The 27,808-nt window shown below is 52.5% G+C and overlaps 1 protein-coding gene across 3 annotated transcripts in view; it reads right to left on the reverse strand.

Moving 5' to 3' along the window:
* LOC142908304 (uncharacterized) overlaps nucleotides 1-27,808 on the reverse strand; it is a 66,448-nt gene continuing 38,640 nt past the window's right edge. For 2 of the 3 annotated variants that reach the window (XM_076058819.1, XM_076058818.1), the window contains one exon: nucleotides 1-27,418. The gene's annotated coding sequence lies outside the window, so the exon portion shown is untranslated. The remainder of the gene's footprint in view (nucleotides 27,419-27,808) is intronic. The other variant, XM_076058820.1, reaches the window with a different exon arrangement.

Here is a 27,808-nt window from a genome sequence, read left to right on the forward strand (position 1 = left end):
TTGGATTCGTGCCAGAGGATTTATTCGGTTTTTACCGGGTGCCCCAGACACCGGCCCCGGATTCTCCCGACGACGACGACGACGTCCAGACACCGGCGCACGACGGACACACACACAGTGACACACACACACACACAGTGACACACACACAGTGACACACACACAGTGACACACACACACAGTGACACACACACACACAGTGACACACACACAGTGACACACAGTGACACACACACACAGTGACACACACACACAGTGACACACACACACAGTGACACACACACACAGTGACACACACACACAGTTACACACACACACACAGTGACACACACACAGTGACACACACACACAGTGACACACACACAGTGACACACACACAGTGACACACACACACACAGTGACACACACACACAGTGACACACACACACGCCGCACACACGGAGGGTTTGCGCGCAGTTCGAACCGAGAGCGACCGTCTGTGTAAATCATCAAACTCGGTGCTCCTGCTGGGAACGCCTGGGTTTCGCCCACGACCCCTCTCTTTGCTGCTGCTGCTGTTGTTGTTGCGAGCACGCAGGAGACGCGAGGGAGTCTGTAGGAGGCGGAGTGAACACAACAACCCCTCCCCCTTCCTCATACCCAGCCCACAACTCCCGACGTAAGAACACGAATTCTAGCAGCAACGCAACCGTTTGTAAAAGCGTAACAGAGTTGTTGTGTTTGGGGTTTGATCGCGTAAACATATTAAACGTCTCCTTTGGTTCTTTCGGTAAAGTCGCGTAGAATGAGAGTAAAATAATAAAATAAAATAAGACGATAAAAATCTCACGACGTTTCGGCCACAACACAAGTAGCCTTCTTCAGGTGAAAGAACAGAACTGTCTCGAAACGTAGTGAGAATTGTATCATCTTATTTTATTATTTTATTCTCATTCTACGTGGTGACTTTACCGAAATAACCAAAGAAGATGAATCCTTGCAGTCACGAAAGCTTTAAATCGAAATTTATATTAAATGTGTCGTTAAAACCCGCCACCACCCGACACGGCCAATTGGGGTAAGGTTTGTCGCGTGAACAAAACGTGCCAATTCGTCACTGGTTCTAGCACACGCACAAAAAACAACTTCTGTTATGTACATCGCTCGTGAAACGTTAGGAACCCCCCCGCCCCAAACTATGATACGAACGCAAAGCCTGAAGTAGTCGTTGATGATTCGGGGCTGCTGGCACTTTGATCCAGACTCCACTCCTGATCCTCGCTCCAGACTCCACTCCAGACTCCACTCCTGATCCTCGCCCATCAACTTTGTCAACTCTCTCGCTCTGTCCCCCCCCGCGCCCCCCCCCCCCCGTTGCACTTGTTGTTGCGAGCACGCAGGAGACGCGAGTCTGGAAGACACGGCGTTAGGGGAAAACACCACCCACCCCCCACCCCCTTCCCCGTCAACTCCCCGACACACGAAGACAATTAAATAACAAAAAACTCGCGTTTGACAAAGCGACGCGTTTCAGCGGAGACTCGTGGTTGTTACCAGGTGCCACGGAAACCGGCCTGGATTCTCCGCGACGACGACGCCCCAGACGTCCGCACTTCCTTGACGGTGGGACGCACGAGAGGGTTTGTGTTTTGTGTGGAGCTCAAAGCGAGAGAGAAAGACGTCCGTGTAAAAAATCGGGACTCGGGGGATCTCGCGACCGCCCGGATTCACCGATGATCTCTCTTCCCCCTCCTCTTTGCCGGCGTCGCGAGGACGCAGGAGACGCGAGGGATTCTGGAAGATAAAACGTCAGGACCACTCCCCCCCCCCACCAACTCCGATACGAACGCAAAGCCTGAAGAAGTCGTTGATAATGCGAATGTCAACGGCGTTTTAACTTTACCAGGTGTCCCGTTAACGGCCTGGATTCTCCTCCCGACGACGCCCCAGACATCTGCACGCCCTCCACTCCACTTGCAACAACACGAAGCCGCGTGGAGTTGAACCGAGACATCAAAGACGCAGACCTGGCTCCCTGTCCCGTCACTGCCCCGTTGGGGCTTCCTTGGTTTGGAGCTGTACCGAGATGTTTGATGTTTGAGCGAGAGTAGACCAGGGAGAGGATTCTGGAAGACAGAACGTTAGAGACCCCCCCACCAAATCCACCCTGATACAAACACAAGGCCTGTAGTACTAGCAGCAGCAAGGCAAATGTGAATGTCAAAGTATTTACGGTGTAACCGGGTCCCGTTCACTGCCTGGAATGGCCGATGATAGAGGAGCAATTTGCGCTTCCTTCCCTCTTGCTGTTCCCTTGTACGATGTCGCGAGGTTGCTTGGGAGTTGCACAGAGAACGTGTGGAGTTGCACTGAAGTTGTGAGGAGTTGGAGCAAGGTTGCGTGAAGGTGTTCTGAAGTTAAGTAGAGTTGCACCGAGGTTGTGTGGAGGGGTTGCAGCGAGGTTGTGTGGAGTTGTAACTGAGGCCATGTGGAGTTGCACTGAAGTTGCACTGAAGTTGCGAGGAGTTGGAGCAAGGTTGCGTGAAGGTGTTCTTAAGTTACGTAGAGTTGCACCGAGGTAACGTGGAGTTGCACCGAGGTTGGATGGAAGAGTTGCACTGAGGCCGTGTGAGTTGCAACTGAGGAAGTTGCGAGGAGTTGAACAGAGACGTCTACGCTAGGCACAACTGCTGGGGTCCTGTAACAGAACGTTAGGAGCCCCTCCCCCCACCCACCACCCCAAAGGCCAACACTGCACACCACTTGCTAGCAATGTCACCATCAACGCCCTTTCCTGGCTTACTCAACTATTTCGGGACAGCCGTAGGAAAACATTAATTTCAATCTTCAGGTCACATGACGTAAACTTCATGCCGTGGTTATTCGCTAATTAGGTTTCAAGTTGTGCCTTGATTAAAACTTTCACAAAGTCCTGCTGACAACATTTCCCTGCGTGGCCAATTAAGAACACTAAAACGTCAACAAACCTCAAATAGACATCCACATCGCTCGTTTGGTGAGCAAGGCCGAGGATCGGGCCGGAGACTCGCACGGTTACCTGGGTTGAGAACTCGCCCAGGGACATCTTTCTCAAAGTTGGGGGTGGCAGGAACGGATGCCAGCGTGTCCGATTCCCCATCACCACCACCACCACCCGCTCAGCCTTGACAATGATAAACACAACCTCGGTGTTCACACTCGTGGCTACCTAGGAGCACTGCTCATGACCACTGCATAGTAATAATGTTGCTACTGTGGGTAGCAAGAGACATTGAAACTCCCTGATGGACGCTGTTGGAGTTGCATCAAGGTTCCGTTGAGTAGCACCGAGGCTGTGTGGAGTTCCAGTAAAGAATTGCGTGGAGTTGAACAGAAACGTCTGCGCTATGCACAACTGCTGGAGTCCTGTAACACAGAACATTAGGAGCCCCTCCCCCCTCCCCGATACAAACAAATCCTGTAGTAGTAGCAGCAGCGAGGCAAATTCAAACGCACGGCCAAAGGAGTTGCGTTGTTACCAGGAGGTCCGTTAACTGCCTGAATCCACCGCCGATTCGACCGTTTGCACTTCCATCCTCTGCACTTGAACCGAGACATCGAGACACAGACCTGGCTCCCTGTCCTGTCACTGCCTGGGATCTCTGCCCCGTTGGGGCTTCCTTGGTTTGGAGCTGTACCGAGATGTTTGATGTTTGAGCGAGAGTAGACCAGGGAGAGGATTCTGGAAGACAGAACGTTAGAGACCCCCCCCCACTCCCCCTGATACAAACACAAGGCCTGTAGTAGTAGTAGCAGTAGCAAGGCAAATGTGACTGTCAAAGTATTTACGGTGTTACCGGGTCCCGTTAACTGCCTGGAATGGCCGATGATAGAGGAGCAATTTGCGCTTCCTTCCCTCTTGCTGTCCCCTTGTACGATGTCGCGAGGTTGCTTGGGAGTTGCACAGAGAACGTGTGGAGTTGCACTGAAGTTGCGAGGAGTTGGAGCAAGGTTGAATGAAGTTGTTCTGAGGTTACGTGGAGTTGCACCGAGGTAACGTGGAGTTGCAGCGAGGTTGTGTGGAGTTGTAACTGAGGCCGTGTGGAGTTGCACCGAAGTTGTGAGGAGTTGGAGCAAGGTTGCGTTAAGGTGTTCTTAAGTTACGTGAAGTTGCACCGAGGTTGTATGGAGGAGTTGCACTGAGGCCGTATGAGTTGCAACTGAGGAAGTTGCGTGGAGTTGAACAGAGACGTCTGCGCTAGGCACAACTGCTGGGGTCCTGTAACATAGAACGTTAGGAGCCCTTCCCCCCACACACCACCCCAGAGCCACAATGGCCAACACTGCACACCGCTTGCTAGCAATGTCACCGTCAACGCCCTTTCCAGGCTTAGGGAAATATTCAGGATAGTCGTAAGAAAACATTGATCTCAATCTTCAGCTCACATGACGTAAACTTCACGCTGTGTTCATTTGCAAATAAAGGTTTAAAGTTTTGCCTCGATTAAAACTTTAACAAAGTCCTGCCGACAACTTTCCCCGCGTGTTCAATTATGAATGCCAAAAGTTCAATTCATCAAACCTCGGTCTAACACGTCGCACGCTTTCGCGACCACGATGATTCACGGTGAAGGTGTTTTTGTGTCAGATCGCGTTATTTTTAAATGTGTCGCAACCCTCCACCACCCGACACGGCCAATCAGTAAAAAGATGTGTCACGTTGACAAGAGACAAAATAGTTCACCACTTTAGCCCGCCGGTGTGTTGCAGAGCGGATCCACAACATTGACAATCTGGGTAGCGTGACGTTTCACTGCAAATCACATCCGGCACCTTCGGGCAAATTTGCCAGAATAGTGAAACCATCCACCTGCTCTGGTCTTAAATAGCGCAGGATGACCGTGCCATCGTTGTTGAACCCCATCAGGATTCGAGATCAGAGGCGGGGGAATATGCAATCAAGTAACAGATCAGTAATCAGCAACTTAGCATGTCACTGACCTGTAAGCAATTGCAAAGTGTGTTGAGTGTTACTTAATAATACGCTTCCATATTCTTTGGGTCTTTCGGTAAAGTCACGTGGCTTTACCGAATGACCCAAAGAATATTAATTCCTGCAGTCACGAAAGCTTTAAATCGAGATTTAAGACGCCTCCAGGCTGCGCCGAGCCGGTTGCGAACAGAGCGGGTTGAAATTATTTGAATTCTTCTCAATTCAGATTTATTCTCCAACTAATCTCGGCCAGTAATAACTAGCTCCGCGTAACACTTCAACGTTATCAAAATCAATTGAATGTCCTCGTTGGCAAGTGAGCTCAGCCACTGCCGACAGCTGCGTTTGGGAGAATTTAATGTTCCTTTGGTGTTCAAGTAGACATCCACATCGCTCGTTTGGTGAGCAAGGCCGAGGATCGGGCCGGAGAATCGCACAGTTACCTGGGTTGAGAACTCGCCCAGACATCTTTCTCAAAGTTGGGGGTGGCAGGAACGGATGCCAGCGTGTCCGATTCCCCATCACCACCCGCTCAGCCTTGACAATAATAAAACACATCCCCCATGATGCTCACGCGTGGCTACAGATCACGGGAGGATTCTGGAAGACAGAACGTTAGAGACCCCCCCCACTCCCCCTAATACAAACACAAAGCCTGTAGTAGTAGCAGCAGCAAGGCAAATGTGAATGTCAAAGTATTTACGGTGTTACCGGGTCCCGTTAACTGCCTGGAATGGCCGATGATAGAGGAGCAATTTGCGCTTCCTTCCCTCTTGCTGTCCCCTTGTACGATGTCGCGAGGTTGCTTGGGAGGTGCACAGAGAACACGTGGAGTTGCACTGAAGTTGCGAGGAGTTGGAGCAAGGTTGCGTGAAGGTGTTCTCAGGTTACGTAGAGTTGCACCGAGGTAACGTGGAGTTGCACCGAGGTTGTATGGAAGAGTTGCACTGAGGCCGTGTGAGTTGCAACTGAGGAAGTTGAGTGGAGTTGAACAGAGACGTCTGCGCTAGGCACAACTGCTGGGGTCCTGTAACATAGAACGTTAGGAGCCCCTTCCCCCACCCACCACCCCAGAGCCACAATGGCCAACAATGCACACCGCTTGCTAGTAATGTCACCATCAACGCGCTTTCCTGGCTTAGGGAAATAATCAGGATAGCCCTAAGAAAACATTGATTTCAATCTTCAAATCACATTACGTAAACTTCATGCTGTGGATATTCTATAATTAGGCTTCAAGTATTGACTCGTTAAAAACTTTCAAAGTCCTCCTGACAACTTTTCCCTGCGTGGCCAATTACGAAAACTAATTGCTCATTTGGTGAGCAAGACCGAGGATCGGGCCGGAGACTCGCACGGTTACCTGGGTTGAGAACTCGCCCAGACATCTTTCTCAAAGTTGGGGGTGGCAGGAACGGATGCCAGCGTGTCCGATTCCCCATCGCCACCACCACCACCCGCTCAGCCTTAACAATAATAAAACACAACCTCCGTGATGCTCACGCGTGGCTACAGAGCACGGTTCATTGCCATTGATAATAAAGAATGCTGCTGCTGTGGGTAGCGAGAGACATTGACACTCCCTGATGGACGCTGTTGGTCGTCTCTGGCCTCTCCTGTCCAGGACTGGGTTGTAACAGCGGTAAGGGGTTGCGTTTCTCCCATTCCGCCCATCGCCACCATCGCCCGCTCAGCCTTGACAATGATAAACACGACATCCGTGTTCACACTCGTGGCTACCTATCAGCACTGCACATGACCACTGCATAGTAATAATGTTGCTGCTGTGGATAGCAAGAGACATTGACACTCCCTGATAGACGGTGTTGACGTTGCATCAAGGTTGCGTTGAGTAGCACCGAGGCTGTGTGGAGTTCCAGTAAGGAATTGCGTGGAGTTGAACAGAGACGTCTGCGCTAGGTACAACTGCTGGGGTCCTGTAACAGAACGTTAGGAGCCCCTCCCCCCACCCACCACCCCAAAGGCCAACACTGCACACCACTTGCTAGCAATGTCACCATCAATGCCCTTTCCTGGCTTACTCAACTCTTTCGGGACAGCCGTAGGAAAACATTAATTTCAATCATCAGGTCACATGACGTAAACTTCATGCCGTGCTTATTCGCTAATTAGGTTTCAAGTTGTGCCTTGATTAAAACTTTCACAAAGTCCTGCTGACAACATTTCCCTGCGTGGCCAATTAAGAACACCAAAACGTCAACAAACCTCAAATAGACATCCACATCGCTCGTTTGGTGAGCAAGGCCGAGGATCGGGCCGGAGACTCGCACGGTTACCTGGGTTGAGAACTCGCCCAGGGACATCTTTCTCAAAGTTGGGGGTGGCAGGAACGGATGCCAGCGTGTCAGATTCCCCATCACCACCACCACCACCACCCGCTCAGCCTTGACAATGATAAACACAACCTCCGTGTACACTCGTGGCTACCTAGCAGCACTGCTCATGACCATTGCATAGTAATAATGTTGCTGCTGTGGGTAGCAAGAGACATTGACAATCCCTGATGGACGGTGTTGACGTTGCATCAAAGTTGCGTTGAGTAGCAACGAGGCTGTGTGGAGTTCCAGTAAGGAATTGCGTGGAGTTGAACAGAGACGTCTGCGCTAGGCACAACTGCTGGGGTCCTGTAACACAGAACGTTAGGAGCCCCTCCCCCCTCCCCGATACAAACAAATCCTGTAGTAGTAGCAGCAGCGAGGCAAATTCAAACGCACGGCCAAAGGAGTTGCGTTGTTACCAGGTCCGCTAACTGCCCGTATCCACCGCCGATTCGACCGTTTGCACTTCCATCCTCTGCACTTGAACCATGACATCGAGACGCAGACCTGGCTCCCTGTCCTGTCACTGCCTGGGATCTCTGCCCCGTTGGGGCTTCCTTGGTTTGGAGCTGTACCGAGATGTTTCAGAGTAGACCAGGGAGAGGATTCTGGAAGACAGAACGTTAGAGACCCCCCCACTCCCCCCTGATACAAACACAAGGCCTGTAGTAGTATCAGCAAGGCAAATGTGAATGTCAAAGTATTTACGGTGTTACCGGGTCCCGTTAACTGCCTGGAATGGCCGATGTTAGAGGAGCAATTTGCGCTTCCTTCCCTCTTGCTGTCCCCTTGTACGATGTCGCGAGGTTGCTTGGGAGGTGCAACCGAGAACGTGGAGTTGCACTGAAGTTGTGAGGAGTTGGAGCAAGGTTGCGTGAAGGTGTTCTTAAGTTACGTACAGTTTCCCTGAGGCCGTGTGGAGTTGCAACTGAGGGAGTTGCGTAGAGTTGAACAGAGACGTCTGCGCTAGGCACAACTGATGTGGTCCTGTAACATAGAACGTTAGGAGCCCCTCCCCCCACCCACCACCCCAGAGCCACAATGGCCAACACTGCACACCGCTCGCTAGCAATGTCACCATCAACGCCCTTTCCTGGCTTAGGGAAATATTCAGGATAACCGTAAGAAAACATTGATTTCAATCTTCAGGTCACATTACGGAAACTTCATGCTGTGGTCATTTGCAAATAAAGGTTTCAAGTTTTGCCTCGATTAAAACTTTCACAAAGTCCTGACGACAACATTTCCGCGTTTCCAATTACGAACACTAATTGCTGGTTTGGTGAGTAAGGCCGAGGATCGGGCCGGAGACTCGCACGGTTACCTGGGTTGAGAACTCGCCCAGACATCTTTCTCAAAGTTGGGTGTGGCAGGAACGGATGCCAGCGTGTCCGATTCCCCATCACCACCACCACCACCAGCTCAGCCTTGACAATAATAAAACACAACCTCCATGATGCTCACGCGTGGCTACACAGCACGGCTCATTGCCATTGATAATAAAGAATGCTGCTGCTGTGGGTAGCGAGAGACATTGACACTCCCTGATGGACGCTGTTGGTCGTCCCTGGCCTCTCCTGTCCAGGACTGGGTTGTAACAGCGGTAGGGGGTTGGCGTTTCTCCCATTCCGCCCATCGTCACCATCACCCGCTCAGCCTTGACAACGATAAACACGACCTCCGTGTTCACACTCGTGGCTACCTAGCAGCACTGCTCATGACCATTGCATAGTAATAATGTTGCTGCTGTGGGTAGCAAGAGACATTGGACACTCCCTGGTGGCGTTGAGTAGCACCGAGGCTGTGTGGAGTTCCAGTAAGGAATTGCGTGGAGTTGAACAGAGACGTCTGCGCTAGGCACAACTGCTGGGGTCCTGTAACACAGAACGTTAGCAGCCCCTCCCCGATACAAACAAATCCTGTAGTAGTAGCAGCAGCGAGGCAAATTCAAACGCACGGCCAAAGGAGTTGCGGTGTTACCAGGAGGTCCGCTAACTGCCCGTATCCACCGCCGATTCCACCGTTTGCACTTCCTTCCTCTGCACTTGAACCGAAACATCAAAGACGCAGACCTGGCTCCCTGTCCCGTCACTGTCTGGGATCTCTGCCCCGTTGGGGCTTCCTTGGTTTGGAGCTGTACCGAGATGTTTGATGTTTGAGCGAGAGTAGACCAGGGAGAGGATTCTGGAAGACAGAACGTTAGAGACCCCCCCCCACTCCCCCTGATACAAACACAAGGCCTGTAGTAGTAGTAGCAGTAGCAAGGCAAATGTGAATGTCAAAGTATTTACGGTGTTACCGGGTCCCGTTAACTGCCTGGAATGGCCGATGATAGAGGAGCAATTTGCGCTTCCTTCCCTCTTGCTGTCCCCTTGTACGATGTCGCGAGGTTGCTTGGGAGTTGCACAGAGAACGCGTGGAGTTGCACTGAGGCCGTGTGGAGTTGCAACTGAGGAAGTTGCGTGGAGTTGACCAGAGACGTCTGCGCTAGGCACAACTGCTGGGGTCCTGTAACATAGAACGTTAGGTGCCCCTCCCCCCACCCACCAGAGCCACAATGGCCAACACTGCACACTGCTCGCTAGCAATGTCACCATCAACGCCCGTTCCTGGCTAAGGGAAATATTCAGAAAAGCCGTAAGAAAACATTGATTTCAATCTTCAGGTCACATTACGTAAACTTCACGCTGTGGTCATTTGCAAATAAAGGTTTCAAGTTTTGCCTCCATTAAAACTTTCACAAAGTCCTACCGACAACTTTTCCCCGCGTGGCCAATTTCGAAAACCAAAACGTCAACAAACCTCAAATAGACATCCACATCGCTCGTTTGGTGAGCAAGGCCGAGGATCGGGCCGGAGACTCGCACGGTTACCTGGGTTGAGAACTCGCCCAGACATCTTTCTCAAAGTTGGGGGTGGCAGGAACGGATGCCAGCGTGTCCGATTCCCCATCACCACCACCACCCGCTCAGCCTTGACAATAATAAAACACAACCTCCATGATGCTCACGCGTGGCTACAGAGCACGGCTCATTGCCATTGATAATAAAGAATGCTGCTGCTGTGGGTAGCGAAAGACATTGACACTCCCTGATGGACGCTGTTGGTCGTCCCTGGCCTCTCCTGTCCAGGACTGGGTTGTAACAGCGGTAGGGGGTTGCGTTTCTCCCATTCCGCCCATCGTCACCATCACCCGCTCAGCCTTGACAACGATAAACACGACCTCCGTGTTCACACTCGTGGCTACCTAGCAGCACTGCTCATGACCATTGCATAGTAATAATGTTGCTGCTGTGGGTAGCAAGAGACATTGGACACTCCCTGGTGGCGTTGAGTAGCACCGAGGCTGTGTGGAGTTCCAGTAAGGAATTGCGTGGAGTTGAACAGAGACGTTTGCGCTAGGCACAACTGCTGGGGTCCTGTAACACAGAACGTTAGCAGCCCCTCCCCCCTCCCCGATACAAACAAATCCTGTAGTAGTAGCAGCAGCGAGGCAAATTCAAACGCACGGCCAAAGGAGTTGCGGTGTTACCAGGAGGTCCGCTAACTGCCCGTATCCATCGCCGATTCGACCGTTTGCACTTCCTTCCTCTGCACTTGAACCGAGACATCGAGACGCAGACCTGGCTCCCTGTCCCGTCACTGCCTGGGATCTCTGCCCCGTTGGGGCTTCCTTGGTTTGGAGCTGTACCGAGATGTTGAGATGATGTTCAAAGATAAAAGGAGAGTAGACCCGGGGAGGATTCTGGAAGACAGAACGTTAGAGTACCCCCCCCACTCCCCCCTGATACAAACACAAGGCCTGTAGTAGTAGCAGCAGCAAGGCAAATGTGAATGTCAAAGTATTTACGGTGTTACCGGGTCCCGTTAACTGCCTGGAACGGCCGATGCTAGAGGAGCAATTTGCGCTTCCTTCCCTCTTGCTGTCCCCTTGTACGATGTCGCGAGGTTGCTTGGGAGGTGCACAGAGAACGTGGAGTTGCACTGAAGTTGCGAGGAGTTGGAGCAAGGTTGCATGAAGGTGTTCTGAGGTTACGTAAAGTTGCACGGAGGTTGTGTAGAGGAGTTGCAGCGAGGTTGTGTGGAGGAGTTGCAACTGAGGAAGTTGAGTTGAGTTGAACAGAGACGTCTGCGCTAGGCACAACTGCTGGGGTCCTGTAACACAGAACGTTAGGAGCCCCTCCCCCCACCCACCACCCCAGAGCCACAATGGCCAACACTGCACACCGCTCGCTAGCAATGTCACCATCAACGCCCTTTCCTGGCTTAGGGAAATATTCAGGATAGCCGTAAGAAAACATTGATTTCAATCTTCAGGTCACATTACGTAAACTTCATGGTGTGGTTATTTGTAAATGAAGGTTTCAAGTTTTGCCTCCATTAAAACTTTCAACGTCCTCCTGACAACGATTCCCTGCGTTTCCAATTACGAAAACTAATCGCTCGATTGATGAGCAAGGCCGAGGATCGGGCCGGAGACTCGCACGGTTACCTGGGTTGAGAACTTGCCCAGACATCTTTCTCAAAGTTGGGGGTGGCAGGAACGGATGCCAGCGTGTCCGATTCCCCACCACCACCCGCTCAGCCTTGACAATGATAAACACAACCTCCGTGTTCACACTCGTGGCTACCTAGCAGCACTGCTCATGACCATTTCATAGTAATAATGTTGCTGCTGTGGGTAGCAAGAGACATTGACACTCCCTGACGGTGTTGGTTTTCTCAAGCCTCCCCTGTCCAGGACTTGGGTTGTAACAGCGGTAGGGGGCTGTGACCACGTGAGAGACATGCTTGGAGGAGCTCTGGCGGGAATGTTGAGTCAAGAGACGCTGGATGGGAATTCTAGAAGACAGCGAATTAGAGACCCCCCCCACCCTCCCCCAAGTCCCAGTCCCAAACTTGAAAGCAACGGATGGCACTGGAGCTGCGAGGGGTTGGAGCAAGGTTGAATGAAATTGTTCCGAGGTTACGTGGAGTTGCACCGAGGTTACGTGGAGTTGCACCGAGGTTGTGTGGAGGAGTTGCAGCGAGGGTGTGTGGAGTTGTAACTGAGGCCGTGTGGAGTTGCACTGAAGTTGCACTGAAGTTGCGAGGAGTTGGAGCAAGGTTGCGTGAAGGTGTTCTGAGGTTGCGTAAAGTTGCACCGAGGTTGTGTGGAAGAGTTGCACTGAGGCCGTGTGAGTTGCAACTGAGGAAGTTGCGTAGAGTTGAACAGAGACGTCTGCGCTAGGCACAACTGCTGGGGTCCTGTAACACAGAACGTTAGGAGCCCCTCCCCCCTCCCCGATACAAACAAATCCTGTAGTAGTAGCAGCAGCGAGGCAAATTCAAACGCACGGCCAAAGGAGTTGCGGTGTTACCAGGAGGTCCGCTAACTGCCCGTATCCACCGCCGATTCCACCGTTTGCACTTCCTTCCTCTGCACTTGAACCGAGACATCGAGACGCAGACCTGGCTCCCTGTCCTGTCACTGCCTGGGATCTCTGCCCCGTTGGGCCTTCCTTGGTTTGGAGCTGTATCGAGATGTTGAGATGATGTTCAAAGCGAGTAGGAGAGTAGACCAAGGGAGGATTCTGGAAGACAGAACGTTAGAGTACCCCCCCCCCACCCCCCGCCTACTTGCGATACAAACACAACTCTGGTAGTATCTAGGCCCATTAAAACAGACGCCAAAGTATTTGTGGTGTCGCCAGGTACCGGTACAACCGCCTGGAATCGCCGACGGACGAAGACCTTGGGCCTCCTCCTCCTGCGCGAGTAGACGGGTGGAGGAGTCTGCAGGTTGCAGCGTTAAAGGAACCCCCCCCTCCCCCAACTGCCACAGTCAACAAACTTGAAAGCAACGGATGGCCCAGGAGCTGCGGTTTTACCAGGAGGTCCGTTAACTGCCTGGGTTTTCCCGACGACGCCCCAGACATCCGCACTTCCTTCACGGGACGCACGAGAGGGTTTGTGTGGAGCTCGAAGCGAGAGAGACGTCTGTGTAAATCAGACTTGAGCTCTTGCCACTGCCTGGATTCACCGATGATCTCTCTTCCCTCTCTTTGCTGGCATCGCAAGGACGCAGGAGACGCGAGGGATTCTGGAAGACACGGTGTTAAGACGACCCCCCCCCCTCCCCAACTCCGATAGGAACGCAAAGCCTGAAGTAGTCGTTGATAATGCGAAAGGCAACGGCGTTTTAACTTTACCAGGTGTCCCGTTAACGGCCTGGATTCTCCCGATGACGCCCCAGACATCTGCACGCCCTCCACTCCGCGTGTACAACACGAAGCCGCCTGGAGTTGAACCGAGACATCAAAGACGCAGACCTGGCTCCCTGTCCCGTCACTGCCTGGGATCTCTGCCCCGTTGGGGCTTCCTTGGTTTGGAGCTGTACCGAGATGTTTGATGTTTGAGCGAGAGTAGACCAGGGAGAGGATTCTGGAAGACAGAACGTTAGAGACCCCCCCCACTCCCCCCGATACAAACACAAGGCCTGTAGCAGTAGTAGCAGCAAGGCAAATGTGAATGTCAAAGTATTTACGGTGTTACCGGGTCCCGTTAACTGCCTGGAATGGCCGATGATAGAGGAGCAATTTGCGCTTCCTTCCCTCTTGCTGTCCCCTTGTACGATGTCGCGAGGTTGCTTGGGAGTTGCACAGAGAACGTGTGGAGTTGCAATGAAGTTGCGAGGAGTTGGAGCAAGGTTGCGTGAAGGTGTTCTGGGGTTACGTAAAGTTGCAGCGAGGTAACGTGGAGTTGCACTGAGGAAGTTGAGTTGAGTTGAACAGAGACGTCTGCGCTAGGCACAACAGCTGGGGTCCTGTAACACAGAACGTTAGGAGCCCCTCCCCCCACCCACCACCCCAGAGCCACAATGGCCAACACTGCACACCGCTCGCTAGCAATGTCACCATCAACGCCCTTTCCTGGCTTAGGGAAATATTCAGGATAGCCGTAAGAAAACATTGATTTCAATCTTCAGGTCACATTACTTAAACTTAACGTTGTGGTTCTTACTAATGAGGTTTCAAGTTTTGCCTCGTTTAAAACTTTCACAAAGTCCTACCGACAACTTTTCCCCGCGTGGCCAATTACGAAAACCAAAACGTCAAACTTCAAATAGCCATCCACATCGCTCGTTTGGTGAGCAAGACCGAGGATCGGGCCGGAGACTCGCACGGTTACCTGGGTTGAGAACTCGCCCAGACATCTTTCTCAAAGTTGGGGGTGGCAGGAACGGATGCCAGCGTGTCCGATTCCCCATCACCACCACCACCCGCTCAGCCTTGACAATAATAAAACACAACCTCCGTGATGCTCACGCGTGGCTACAGAGCACGGCTCATTGCCCATGGATAATTAAGAATGCTGCTGCTGTGGGTAGCGAGAGACATTGACACTCCCTGATGGACGCTGTTGGTCGTCTCTGGCCTCTCCTGTCCAGGACTGGGTTGTAACAGCGGTAGGGGGTTGCGTTTCTCCCATTCGGCCCATCGGCACCATCACCAGCTCAGCCTTGACAATGATAAACACGACCTCCGTATGTCCACGTGTGGGCTACACAGCCAAGGCTCACTGACATTGATAAATAATGTTGCCGTGTGGGAAGTACAAGAGTCATTGACACTCCCTGGTGGATGGTGTTGACGTTGCATCAAGGTTGCGTTGAGTAGCACCGAGGCCGTGTGGAGTTCCAGTAAGGAATTGCAGAGACGTCTGGGCTAGGCACAACTGCTGGGGTCCTGTAACACAGAACGTTAGGAGCCCCTCCCCCCTCCCCGATACAAACAAATCCTGTAGTAGTAGCAGCAGCGAGGCAAATTCAAACGCACGGCCAAAGGAGTTGCGGTGTTACCAGGAGGTCCGCTAACTGCCCGTATCCACCGCCGATTCGACCGTTTGCACTTCCTTCCTCTGCACTTGAACCGAGACATCGAGACGCAGACTTGGCTCCCTGTCCTGTCACTGCCTGGGATCTCTGCCCCGCTGGGGCTTCCTTGGTTTGGAGCTGTACCGAGATGTTGATGATTGATTGAGAGTAGACCAGGGAGAGGATTCTGGAAGACAGAACGTTAGAGACCCCCCCACTCCCCCTGATACAAACACAAGGCCTGTAGTAGCAGCAGTAGCAGCAAGGCAAATGTGAATGTCAAAGTATTTATGGTGTTACCGGGTCCCGTTAACTGCCTGGAATGGCCGATGATAGAGGAGCAATTTGCGCTTCCTTCCCTCTTGCTGTCCCCTTGTACGATGTCGCGAGGTTGCTTGGGAGGTGCACAGAGAACGCGTGGAGTTGCACTGAAGTTGCGAGGAGTTGGAGCAAGGTTGAATTAAATTGTTTTGAAGTTAAGTAAAGTTGCACCGAGGTAACATGGAGTTGCACCGAGGTTGTGTGGAGGAGTTGCACTGAGGAGTGTGGAGTTGCACCGAGGCAGTGTGGCGTTGCACCGAGGAAGTTGCGTGGAGTTGAACAGAGACGTCTGCGCTAGGCACAACTGCTGGGGTCCTGTAACACAGAACGTTAGGAGCCCCTCCCCCCACCCACCACCCCAAAGGCCAACACTGCACACCGCTTGCTAGCAAAGTCACCATCAACGCCCTTTCCTGGTTACGCAACTATTCAGGACAGCCATAAGAAAACATTAATTTCAATCTTCAGGTCACATTACTTAAACTTAACGTTGTGGTTTCAGATTATGCCACGTTTAAAACTTTAACAGTCTTGAAGACAACTTTTCCCCGCGTGGCCAATTACATAAACCAAAACGTAAACGAACCTCAAATAGACATCCACATCGCTCGTTTGGTGAGCAAGGCCGAGGATCGGGCCGGAGACTCGCACGGTTACCTGGGTTGAGAACTCGCCCAGAGACATCTTTCTCAAAGTTGGGGGTGGCAGGAACGGATGCCAGCGTGTCCGATTCCCCATCACCACCACCCGCTCAGCCTTGACAATAATGAAACACAACCTCCATGATGCTCACGCGTGGCTACAGAGCACGGCTCATTGCAATTGATAATAAAGAATGCTGCTGCTGTGGGTAGCGAGAGACATTGACACTCCCTGATGGACGCTGTTGGTCGTATCTGGCCTCTCCTGTCCAGGACTGGGTAGTAACAGCGGTAGGGGGTTGCGTTTCTCCCATTCCGCCCATCGCCACCACCACCTGCTGAGCCTTGACACTGATAAACACGACCTCCGTGTTCACACTCGTGGCTACCTAGCAGCACTGCTCATGACCATTGCATAGTAATGTTGCTGTTGTGGGTAACAAGAGACATTGACACTCCCTGATGGACGGTGTTGACGTTGCATCAAGGCTGCGTTGAGTAGCACCGAGGCCGTGTGGAGTTCCAGTAAGGAATTGCGTGGAGTTGAACAGAGACGTCTGCGCTAGGCACAACTGCTGGGGTCCTGTAACACAGAACGTTAGGAGCCCCTCCCCCCTCCCCGATACAAACAAATCCTGTAGTAGTAGCAGCAGCGAGGCAAATTCAAAGGAGTTGCGGTGTTACCAGGAGGTCCGCTAACTGCCCGTATCCACCGCCGATTCGACCGTTTGCACTTCCTTCCTCTGCACTTGAACCGAGACATCAAAGACGCAGACCTGGCTCCCTGTCCCGTCACTGCCTGGGATCTCTGCCCCGTTGGGGCTTCCTTGGTTTGGAGCTGTATCGAGATGTTGAGATGATGTTCAAAGCGAGTAGGAGAGTAGACCCGGGGAGGATTCTGGAAGACAGAACGTTAGAGTACCCCACCCCCCAGCCTACACAAACACAACTACGGTAGGAGCTAGGCCAATTAAAACAGACGCCAAAATATTTGTGGTGTCGCCAGGTACCGGTACAACCGCCTGGAATCGCCGGACGGACGAAGACCTTGGGCCTCCTCCGCGAGTAGACGGGTGGAGGAGTCTGCAGGTTGCAGCGTTAAAGGAACCCCCCCCTCCCCCAACTGCCACAGTCAACAAACTTGAAAGCAACGGATGGCCCAGGAGCTGCGGTTTTACCAGGAGGTCCGTTAACTGCCTGGGTTTTCCCGACGACGCCCCAGACATCCGCACTTCCTTCACGGGACGCACGAGAGGGTTTGCGTGGAGCTCGAAGCGAGAGAGACGTCTGTGTAAATCAGACTTGAGCTCTTGCCACTGCCTGGATTCACCGATGATCTCACATCCCCCTCTTTGCTGGCATCGCGAGGACGCAGGAGACGCGAGGGATTCTGGAAGACACGGTGTTAAGACGACCCCCCCCCCTCCCCAACTCCGATAGGAACGCAAAGCCTTAAGTAGTCGTTGATAATGCGAATGGCAACGGCGTTTTAACTTTACCAGGTGTCCCGTTAACGGCCTGGATTCTCCCGACGACGCCCCAGACATCTGCACGCCCTCCACTCCGCTTGCAACAACATGAAGCCGCGTGGAGTTGAACCGAGACATCAAAGACGCAGACCTGGCTCCCTGTCCCGTCACTGCCTGGGATCTCTGCCCCGTTGGGGCTTCCTTGGTTTGGAGCTGTACCGAGATGTTTGATGTTTGAGCGAGAGTAGACCAGGGAGAGGATTCTGGAAGACAGAACGTTAGAGACCCCCCCCCCCCACTCCCCCCTGATACAAACACAATTCCTGTAGCAGTAGTAGCAAGGCAAATGTGAATGTCAAAGTATTTACGGTGTTACCGGGTCCCGTTAACTGCCTGGAATGGCCGATGATAGAGGAGCAATTTGCGCTTCCTTCCCTCTTGCTGTCCCCTTGTACGATGTCGCGAGGTTGCTTGGGAGTTGCACAGAGAACGTGTGGAGTTGCACTGAAGTTGCGAGGAGTTGGAGCAAGGTTGCGTGAAGGTGTTCTGAGGTTACGTAGAGTTGCACCGAGGTTGTGTGGAGGAGTTGCACTGAGGCCGTGTGGAGTTGCACTGAGGAAGTTGCGTGGAGTTGAACAAAGACGTCTGCGCTAGGCACAACTGCTGGGGTCCTGTAACATAGAACGTTAGGAGCCCCTCCCCCCACCCACCACCCCAGAGCCACAATGGCCAACACTGCACACCGCTCGCTAGCAATGTCACCATCAACGCCCTTTCCAGGCTTAGGGAAATATTCAGGATAGTCGTAAGAAAACATTGATTTAAATCTTCAGATTACGTGACGTAAACTTCATGCTGTAGTCATTTGCAAATAAAGGTTTCAAGTTTTGGATCTTTTAAAACTTTCACAAAGTCCTCCTGACAACATTTCCCCACGTTTCCAATTACGAAAACTAATCGCTCGATTGATGAGCAAGGCCGAGGATCGGTCCGGAGACTCGCACAGTTACCTGGGTTGAGAACTCGCCCAGAGACATCATTCCCAAAGTTGGGGTTGCAGGAACGGATGCCAGCGTGTCCGATTCCTCATCACAACCACCACCACCCGCTCAGCCATGACAATAATAAAACACAACCTCCGTGATGCTCACGCGTGGCTACAGAGCACGGCTCATTGCCATTGATAATAAAGAATGCTGCTCCTGTGGGTAGCGAGAGACATTGACACTCCCTGATGGACGCTGATGGTCGTCTCTGGCCTCTCCTGTCCAGGACTGGGTTGTAACAGCGGTAGGGGGTTGCGTTTCTCCCATTCCGCCCATCGTCACCATCACCCGCTCAGCCTTGACAATGATAAATACAACCTCCGTGTTCACACTCGTGGCTACCAAGCAGCACTGCTCATGACCATTGCATAATAATAATAATGTTGCTGTGGGTAGCAAGAGACAATGACACTCCCTGATGGACGGTGTTGACGTTGCATCAAGGTTGCGTTGAGTGGCACCGAGGCTGTGTGGAGTTCCAGTAAGGAATTGCGTGGAGGTTAACAGAGACGTCTGCGCTAGGCACAACTGCTGGGGTCCTGTAACACAGAACGTTAGGAGCCCCTCCCCCCTCCCCGATACAAACAAATCCTGTAGCAGCAGCGAGGCAAATTCAAAGGAGTTGCGGTGTTACCAGGAGGTCCGCTAACTGCCCGTATCCACCGCCGATTCCACCGTTTGCACTTCCTTCCTCTGCACTTGAACCGAGACATCAAAGACGCAGACCTGGCTCCCTGTCCCGTCACTGCCTGGGATCTCTGCCCCGCTGGGGCTTCCTTGGTTTGGAGCTGTACCGAGATGTTGAGATGATGTTCAAAGCGAGTAGGAGAATAGACCCGGGGAGGATTCTGGAAGACAGAACGTTAGAGTACCCCCCCCCCCCGCCTACTGCCGATACAAACACAACTCTGGTAGTAGCTAGGCCAGGCATGGGCAAAGTACGGCCCGTTGGGCTTTTAAATCCGGTCCGTCGAACTTGTCCAAATATGATTATTAAATTAAATTTTACCTTTCTCCTGTAATGCTGCCATTTCCCCATTACATGGCGTTGTTTTCATGATGTTTGATCAGTCACGTTACGACATGTTTGTGTTGTTCATGTTCGAGCAATTTGTTAAATTCCTTTGCAAATTAATGCTTTGCTAACCTGTTAAAAGGCCAAATCCTTTCATGTAATGATTTTTACACGTCATTTATATTAGGTAACACAAACACTCGATCCATCTGTTCCTGGCCCTGTCCCTTGGTCAAATTCTAGAACCCATTGTGACCCGTGAGTTAAAAAACTTGCCCACCCCTGAGCTAGGCCAATTAAAACAGACGCCAAAGTATTTGTGGTGTCGCCAGGTACCGGTACAACCGCCTGGAATCGCCGACGGACGCAGACCTTGGGCCTCCTCCTCCTCCGCGAGTAGACTGGTGGAGGAGTCTGCAGGTTGCAGCGTTAAAGGAACCCCCCCCTCCCCCAACTGCCACAGTCAACAAACTTGAAAGCAACGGATGGCCCAGGAGCTGCGGTTTTACCAGGAGGTCCGTTAACTGCCTGGGTTTTCCCGACGACGCCCCAGACATCCGCACTTCCTTCACGGGACGCACGAGAGGGTTTGTGTGGAGCTCGAAGCGATAGCGACGTCTGTGTAAATCAGACTTGAGTTCTTGCCACTGCCTGGATTCACCGATGATCTCTCTTCCCCCTTTTTGCTGGCGTCGTGAGGACGCAGGAGACGCGAGGGATTCTGGAAGACACGGTGTTAAGACCCCCCCCACCAACTCCGAAACGAACGCAAAGCCTGAAGTAGTCGTTGATAATGCGAATGGCAACGGCGTTTTAACTTTACCAGGTGTCCCGTTAACGGTCTGGATTCTCCCGACGACGCCCCAGACATCTGCACGCCCTCCACTCCGCTTGCAACAACACGAAGCCGCGTGGAGTTGAACCGAGACATCAAAGACGCAGACCTGGCTCCCTGTCCCGTCACTGCCTGGGATCTCTGCCCCGTTGGGGCTTCCTTGGTTTGGAGCTGTACCGAGATGTTTGATGTTTGAGCGAGAGTAGACCAGGGAGAGGATTCTGGAAGACAGAACGTTAGAGACCCCCCCCCCCCACTCCCCCTGATACAAACACAAGGCCTGTAGTAGTATTAGCAGCAAGGTAAATGTGAATGTCAAAGCATTTACGGTGTTACCGGGTCCCATTAACTGCCTGGAATGGCCGATGATAGAGGAGCAATTTGCGCTTCCTTCCCTCTTGCTGTCCCTTTGTACGATGTCGCGAGGTTGCTTGGGAGTTGCAGAGAACGCGTGGAGTTGCACTGAAGTTGCGAGGAGTTGGAGCAAGGTTGAGTGAAATTGTTCTGAGGTTACGCAGAGTTTGACCGAGTTTGTGTGGAGTTGCAGCGAGGTTGTGTGGAGTTGCGGAGACCGTGTGGCGTTGCACCGAGGAAGTTGCAGAGTTGAACAGAGACGTCTGCGCTAGGCACAACTGCTGGGGTCCTGTAACAGAACGTTAGGAGACCCTCCCCCCACCCACCACCCCAAAGGCCAACACTGCACACCGCTTGATAGCAATGTCACCATTAACGCCCTTTCCTGGTTACGCAACTATTCAGGACAGCCATAAGAAAACATTAATTCCAATCTTCAGGTCACATTACATAAACTTAACGTTGTGGTTCTTTACTAATGAGGTTTCAGATTATGCCACGTTTAAAACTTAAACAGTTTTGCCGACAACTTTTCCCCGCGTGGCCAATTACATAAACCAAAACGTCAACGAACCTCAAATAGACATCCACATCGCTCGTTTTGTGAGCAAGGCCGAGGATCAGGATGGAGACTCGCACAGTTACCTGGGATGAGAACTCGCTCAGACATCTTTCTCAAAGTTGGGGGTGGCAGGAACGGATCCCAGCGTGTCCGATTCCCCATCACCACCACCCGCTCAGCCTTGACAATAATAAAACACAACCTCCATGATGCTCACGCGTGGCTACACAGCACGGCTCATTGCCATTGATAATAAAGAATGCTGCTGCTGTGGGTAGCGAGAGACATTGACACTCCCTGATGGACGCTGTTGGTCGTCTCTGGCCTCTCCTGTCCAGGACTGGGTTGTAACAGCGGTAGGGGGTTGCGTTTCTCCCATTCCGCCCATCGCCACCATCACCCGCTCAGCCTTGACAACGATAAACACAACCTCCGTGTTCACACTCGTGGCTACCTAGCAGCACTGCTCATGACCATTTCATAGTAATAATGTTGCCGCTGTGGGTAGCAAGGGACATTGACACTCCCTGATGGGCGGTGTTGACGTTGCATCAAGGTTGCGTTGAATAGCACCGAGGCTGTGTGGAGTGCCAGTAAGGAATTGCATGGAGTTGAACAGAAACGTCTGCGCTAGGCACAACTGCTGGGGTCCTGTAACACAGAACGTTAGGAGCCCCTCCCCCATCCCCGATACAAACAAATCCTGTAGTAGCAGCAGCGAGGCAAATTCAAAGGAGTTGCGGTGTTACCAGGAGGTCCGCTAACTGCCCGTATCCACCGCCGATTCGACCGTTTGCACTTCCTTCCTCTGCACTTGAACCGAGACATCAAAGACGCAGACCTGGTTCCCTGTCAAGTCACTGCCTGGGATCTCTGCCCCGTTGGGGCTTCCTTGGTTTGGAGCTGTACCGAGATGTTTGATGTTTGAGCGAGAGTAGACCACGGAGAGGATTCTGGAAGACAGAACGTTAGAGACCCCCCCCCCCACTCCCCCTGATACAAACACAAGGCCTGTAGCAGTAGTAGCAGCAAGGCAAATGTGAATGTCAAAGTATTTACGGTGTTACCGGGTCCCGTTAACTGCCTGGAATGGCCGATGATAGAGGAGCAATTTGCGCTTCCTTCCCTCTTGCTGTCCCCTTGTACGATGTCGCGAGGTTGCTTGGGAGTTGCACAGAGAACGCGTGGAGTTGAACTGAGGCCGTGTGGAGTTGCAACTGAGGAAGTTGCGTGGAGTTGAACAGAGACGTCTGCGCTAGGCACAACTGCTGGGGTCCTGTAACATAGAACGTTAGGAGCCCCTCCCCCCACCCACCAGAGCCACAATGGCCAACACTGCACACCGCTCGCTAGCAATGTCACCATCAACGCCCTTTCCTGGCTTAGGGAAATATTCAGGATAGCCGTAAGAAAACATTGATTTCAATCTTCAGGTCACATTACGTAAACTTCACGCTGTGGTCATTTGCAAATAAAGGTTTCAAGTTTTGCCTCCATTAAAACTTTCAAAGTCCTACCGACAACTTTTCCCCGCGTGGCCAATTTCGAAAACCAAAACGTCAACAAACCTCAAATAGACATCCACATCGCTCGTTTGGTGAGCAAGGCCGAGGATCGGGCCGGAGACTCGCACGGTTACCAGCGTGTCCGATTCCCCATCACCACCACCACCCGCTCAGCCTTGACAATAATAAAACACAACCTCCATGATGCTCACGCGTGGCTACAGAGTACGGCTCATTGCCATTGATAATAAAGAATGCTGCTGCTGTGGGTAGCTAGAGACATTGACACTCCCTGATGGACGCTGTTGGTCATCCCTGGCCTCTCCTGTCCAGGACTGGGTTGTAACAGCGGTAGGGGGTTGGCGTTTCTCCCATTCCGCCCATCGTCACCATCACCCGCTCAGCCTTGACAACGATAAACACGACCTCCGTGTTCACACTCGTGGCTACCTAGCAGCACTGCTCATGACCATTGCATAGTAATAATGTTGCTGCTGTGGGTAGCAAGAGACATTGACACTCCCTGGTGGCGTTGAGTAGCACCGAGGCTGTGTGGAGTTCCAGTAAGGAATTGCGTAGAGTTGAACAGAGACGTTTGCGCTAGGCACAACTGCTGGGGTCCTGTAACACAGAACGTTAGCAGCCCCTCCCCCCTCCCCGATACAAACAAATCCTGTAGTAGTAGCAGCAGCGAGGCAAATTCAAACGCACGGCCAAAGGAGTTGCGGTGTTACCAGGAGGTCCGCTAACTGCCCGTATCCACCGCCGATTCCACCGTTTGCACTTCCTTCCTCTGCACTTGAACCGAGACATCAAAGACGCAGACCTGGCTCCCTGTCCTGTCACTGCCTGGGATCTCTGCCCCGTTGGGGCTTCCTTGGTTTGGAGCTGTATCGAGATGTTGAGATGATGTTCAAAGCGAGTAGGAGAGTAGACCAAGGGAGGATTCTGGAAGACAGAACGTTAGAGTACCCCCCCCCCACCCCCCGCCTACTTGCGATACAAACACAACTCTGGTAGTATCTAGGCCCATTAAAACAGACGCCAAAGTATTTGTGGTGTCGCCAGGTACCGGTACAACCGCCTGGAATCGCCGACGGACGAAGACCTTGGGCCTCCTCCTCCTGCGCGAGTAGACGGGTGGAGGAGTCTGCAGGTTGCAGCGTTAAAGGAACCCCCCCCTCCCCCAACTGCCACAGTCAACAAACTTGAAAGCAACGGATGGCCCAGGAGCTGCGGTTTTACCAGGAGGTCCGTTAACTGCCTGGGTTTTCCCGACGACGCCCCAGACATCCGCACTTCCTTCACGGGACGCACGAGAGGGTTTGTGTGGAGCTCGAAGCGAGAGAGACGTCTGTGTAAATCAGACTTGAGCTCTTGCCACTGCCTGGATTCACCGATGATCTCTCTTCCCTCTCTTTGCTGGCATCGCAAGGACGCAGGAGACGCGAGGGATTCTGGAAGACCCGGTGTTAAGACGACCCCCCCCCCCTCCCCAACTCCGATAGGAACGCAAAGCCTGAAGTAGTCGTTGATAATGCGAAAGGCAACGGCGTTTTAACTTTACCAGGTGTCCCGTTAACGGCCTGGATTCTCCCGATGACGCCCCAGACATCTGCACGCCCTCCACTCCGCGTGTACAACACGAAGCCGCCTGGAGTTGAACCGAGACATCAAAGACGCAGACCTGGCTCCCTGTCCCGTCACTGCCTGGGATCTCTGCCCCGTTGGGGCTTCCTTGGTTTGGAGCTGTACCGAGATGTTTGATGTTTGAGCGAGAGTAGACCAGGGAGAGGATTCTGGAAGACAGCACGTTAGAGACCCCCCCCACTCCCCCCGATACAAACACAAGGCCTGTAGCAGTAGTAGCAGCAAGGCAAATGTGAATGTCAAAGTATTTACGGTGTTACCGGGTCCCGTTAACTGCCTGGAATGGCCGATGATAGAGGAGCAATTTGCGCTTCCTTCCCTCTTGCTGTCCCCTTGTACGATGTCGCGAGGTTGCTTGGGAGTTGCACAGAGAACGTGTGGAGTTGCAATGAAGTTGCGAGGAGTTGGAGCAAGGTTGCGTGAAGGTGTTCTGGGGTTACGTAAAGTTGCAGCGAGGTAACGTGGAGTTGCACTGAGGAAGTTGAGTTGAGTTGAACAGAGACGTCTGCGCTAGGCACAACAGCTGGGGTCCTGTAACACAGAACGTTAGGAGCCCCTCCCCCCACCCACCACCCCAGAGCCACAATGGCCAACACTGCACACCGCTCGCTAGCAATGTCACCATCAACGCCCTTTCCTGGCTTAGGGAAATATTCAGGATAGCCGTAAGAAAACATTGATTTCAATCTTCAGGTCACATTACTTAAACTTAACGTTGTGGTTCTTACTAATGAGGTTTCAAGTTTTGCCTCGTTTAAAACTTTCACAAAGTCCTACCGACAACTTTTCCCCGCGTGGCCAATTACGAAAACCAAAACGTCAAACTTCAAATAGCCATCCACATCGCTCGTTTGGTGAGCAAGACCGAGGATCGGGCCGGAGACTCGCACGGTTACCTGGGTTGAGAACTCGCCCAGACATCTTTCTCAAAGTTGGGGGTGGCAGGAACGGATGCCAGCGTGTCCGATTCCCCATCACCACCACCACCCGCTCAGCCTTGACAATAATAAAACACAACCTCCGTGATGCTCACGCGTGGCTACAGAGCACGGCTCATTGCCCATTGATAATAAAGAATGCTGCTGCTGTGGGTAGCGAGAGACATTGACACTCCCTGATGGACGCTGTTGGTCGTCTCTGGCCTCTCCTGTCCAGGACTGGGTTGTAACAGCGGTAGGGGGTTGCGTTTCTCCCATTCGGCCCATCGGCACCATCACCAGCTCAGCCTTGACAATGATAGACACGACCTCCGTATGTCCACGTGTGGACTACACAGCCAAGGCTCACTGACATTGATAAATAATGTTGCCGTGTGGGAAGTACAAGAGTCATTGACACTCCCTGGTGGATGGTGTTGACGTTGCATCAAGGTTGCGTTGAGTAGCACCGAGGCCGTGTGGAGTTCCAGTAAGGAATTGCAGAGACGTCTGGGCTAGGCACAACTGCTGGGGTCCTGTAACACAGAACGTTAGGAGCCCCTCCCCCCTCCCCGATACAAACAAATCCTGTAGTAGCAGCAGCGAGGCAAATTCAAACGCACGGCCAAAGGAGTTGCGGTGTTACCAGGAGGTCCGCTAACTGCCCGTATCCACCGCCGATTCGACCGTTTGCACTTCCTTCCTCTGCACTTGAACCGAGACATCGAGACGCAGACTTGGCTCCCTGTCCTGTCACTGCCTGGGATCTCTGCCCCGCTGGGGCTTCCTTGGTTTGGAGCTGTACCGAGATGTTGATGATTGATTGAGAGTAGACCAGGGAGAGGATTCTGGAAGACAGAACGTTAGAGACCCCCCCACTCCCCCTGATACAAACACAAGGCCTGTAGTAGCAGCAGTAGCAGCAAGGCAAATGTGAATGTCAAAGTATTTATGGTGTTACCGGGTCCCGTTAACTGCCTGGAATGGCCGATGATAGAGGAGCAATTTGCGCTTCCTTCCCTCTTGCTGTCCCCTTGTACGATGTCGCGAGGTTGCTTGGGAGGTGCACAGAGAACGCGTGGAGTTGCACTGAAGTTGCGAGGAGTTGGAGCAAGGTTGAATTAAATTGTTTTGAAGTTAAGTAAAGTTGCACCGAGGTAACATGGAGTTGCACCGAGGTTGTGTGGAGGAGTTGCACTGAGGAGTGTGGAGTTGCACCGAGGCAGTGTGGCGTTGCACCGAGGAAGTTGCGTGGAGTTGAACAGAGACGTCTGCGCTAGGCACAACTGCTGGGGTCCTGTAACACAGAACGTTAGGAGCCCCTCCCCCCACCCACCACCCCAAAGGCCAACACTGCACACCGCTTGCTAGCAAAGTCACCATCAACGCCCTTTCCTGGTTACGCAACTATTCAGGACAGCCATAAGAAAACATTAATTTCAATCTTCAGGTCACATTACTTAAACTTAACGTTGTGGTTTCAGATTATGCCACGTTTAAAACTTTAACAGTCTTGAAGACAACTTTTCCCCGCGTGGCCAATTACATAAACCAAAACGTCAACGAACCTCAAATAGACATCCACATCGCTCGTTTGGTGAGCAAGGCCGAGGATCGGGCCGGAGACTCGCACGGTTACCTGGGTTGAGAACTCGCCCAGAGACATCTTTCTCAAAGTTGGGGGTGGCAGGAACGGATGCCAGCGTGTCCGATTCCCCATCACCACCACCCGCTCAGCCTTGACAATAATAAAACACAACCTCCATGATGCTCACGCGTGGCTACAGAGCACGGCTCATTGCAATTGATAATAAAGAATGCTGCTGCTGTGGGTAGCGAGAGACATTGACACTCCCTGATGGACGCTGTTGGTCGTATCTGGCCTCTCCTGTCCAGGACTGGGTAGTAACAGCGGTAGGGGGTTGTGTTTCTCCCATTCCGCCCATCGCCACCACCACCTGGTGAGCCTTGACACTGATAAACACGACCTCCGTGTTCACACTCGTGGCTACCTAGCAGCACTGCTCATGACCATTGCATAGTCATGTTGCTGTTGTGGGTAACAAGAGACATTGACACTCCCTGATGGACGGTGTTGACGTTGCATCAAGGCTGCGTTGAGTAGCACCGAGGCCGTGTGGAGTTCCAGTAAGGAATTGCGTGGAGTTGAACAGAGACATCTGCGCTAGGCACAACTGCTGGGGTCCTGTAACACAGAACGTTAGGAGCCCCTCCCCCCTCCCCGATACAAACAAATCCTGTAGTAGTAGCAGCAGCGAGGCAAATTCAAAGGAGTTGCGGTGTTACCAGGAGGTCCGCTAACTGCCCGTATCCACCGCCGATTCGAC

This window comes from Petromyzon marinus (assembly GCF_048934315.1).
Source record: "Petromyzon marinus isolate PM22_M1 ecotype Great Lakes invasive population chromosome 78 unlocalized genomic scaffold, UKy_Petmar_22M1.pri1.0 chr78_unloc.2, whole genome shotgun sequence".
Lineage (NCBI taxonomy): Eukaryota > Metazoa > Chordata > Hyperoartia > Petromyzontiformes > Petromyzontidae > Petromyzon > Petromyzon marinus.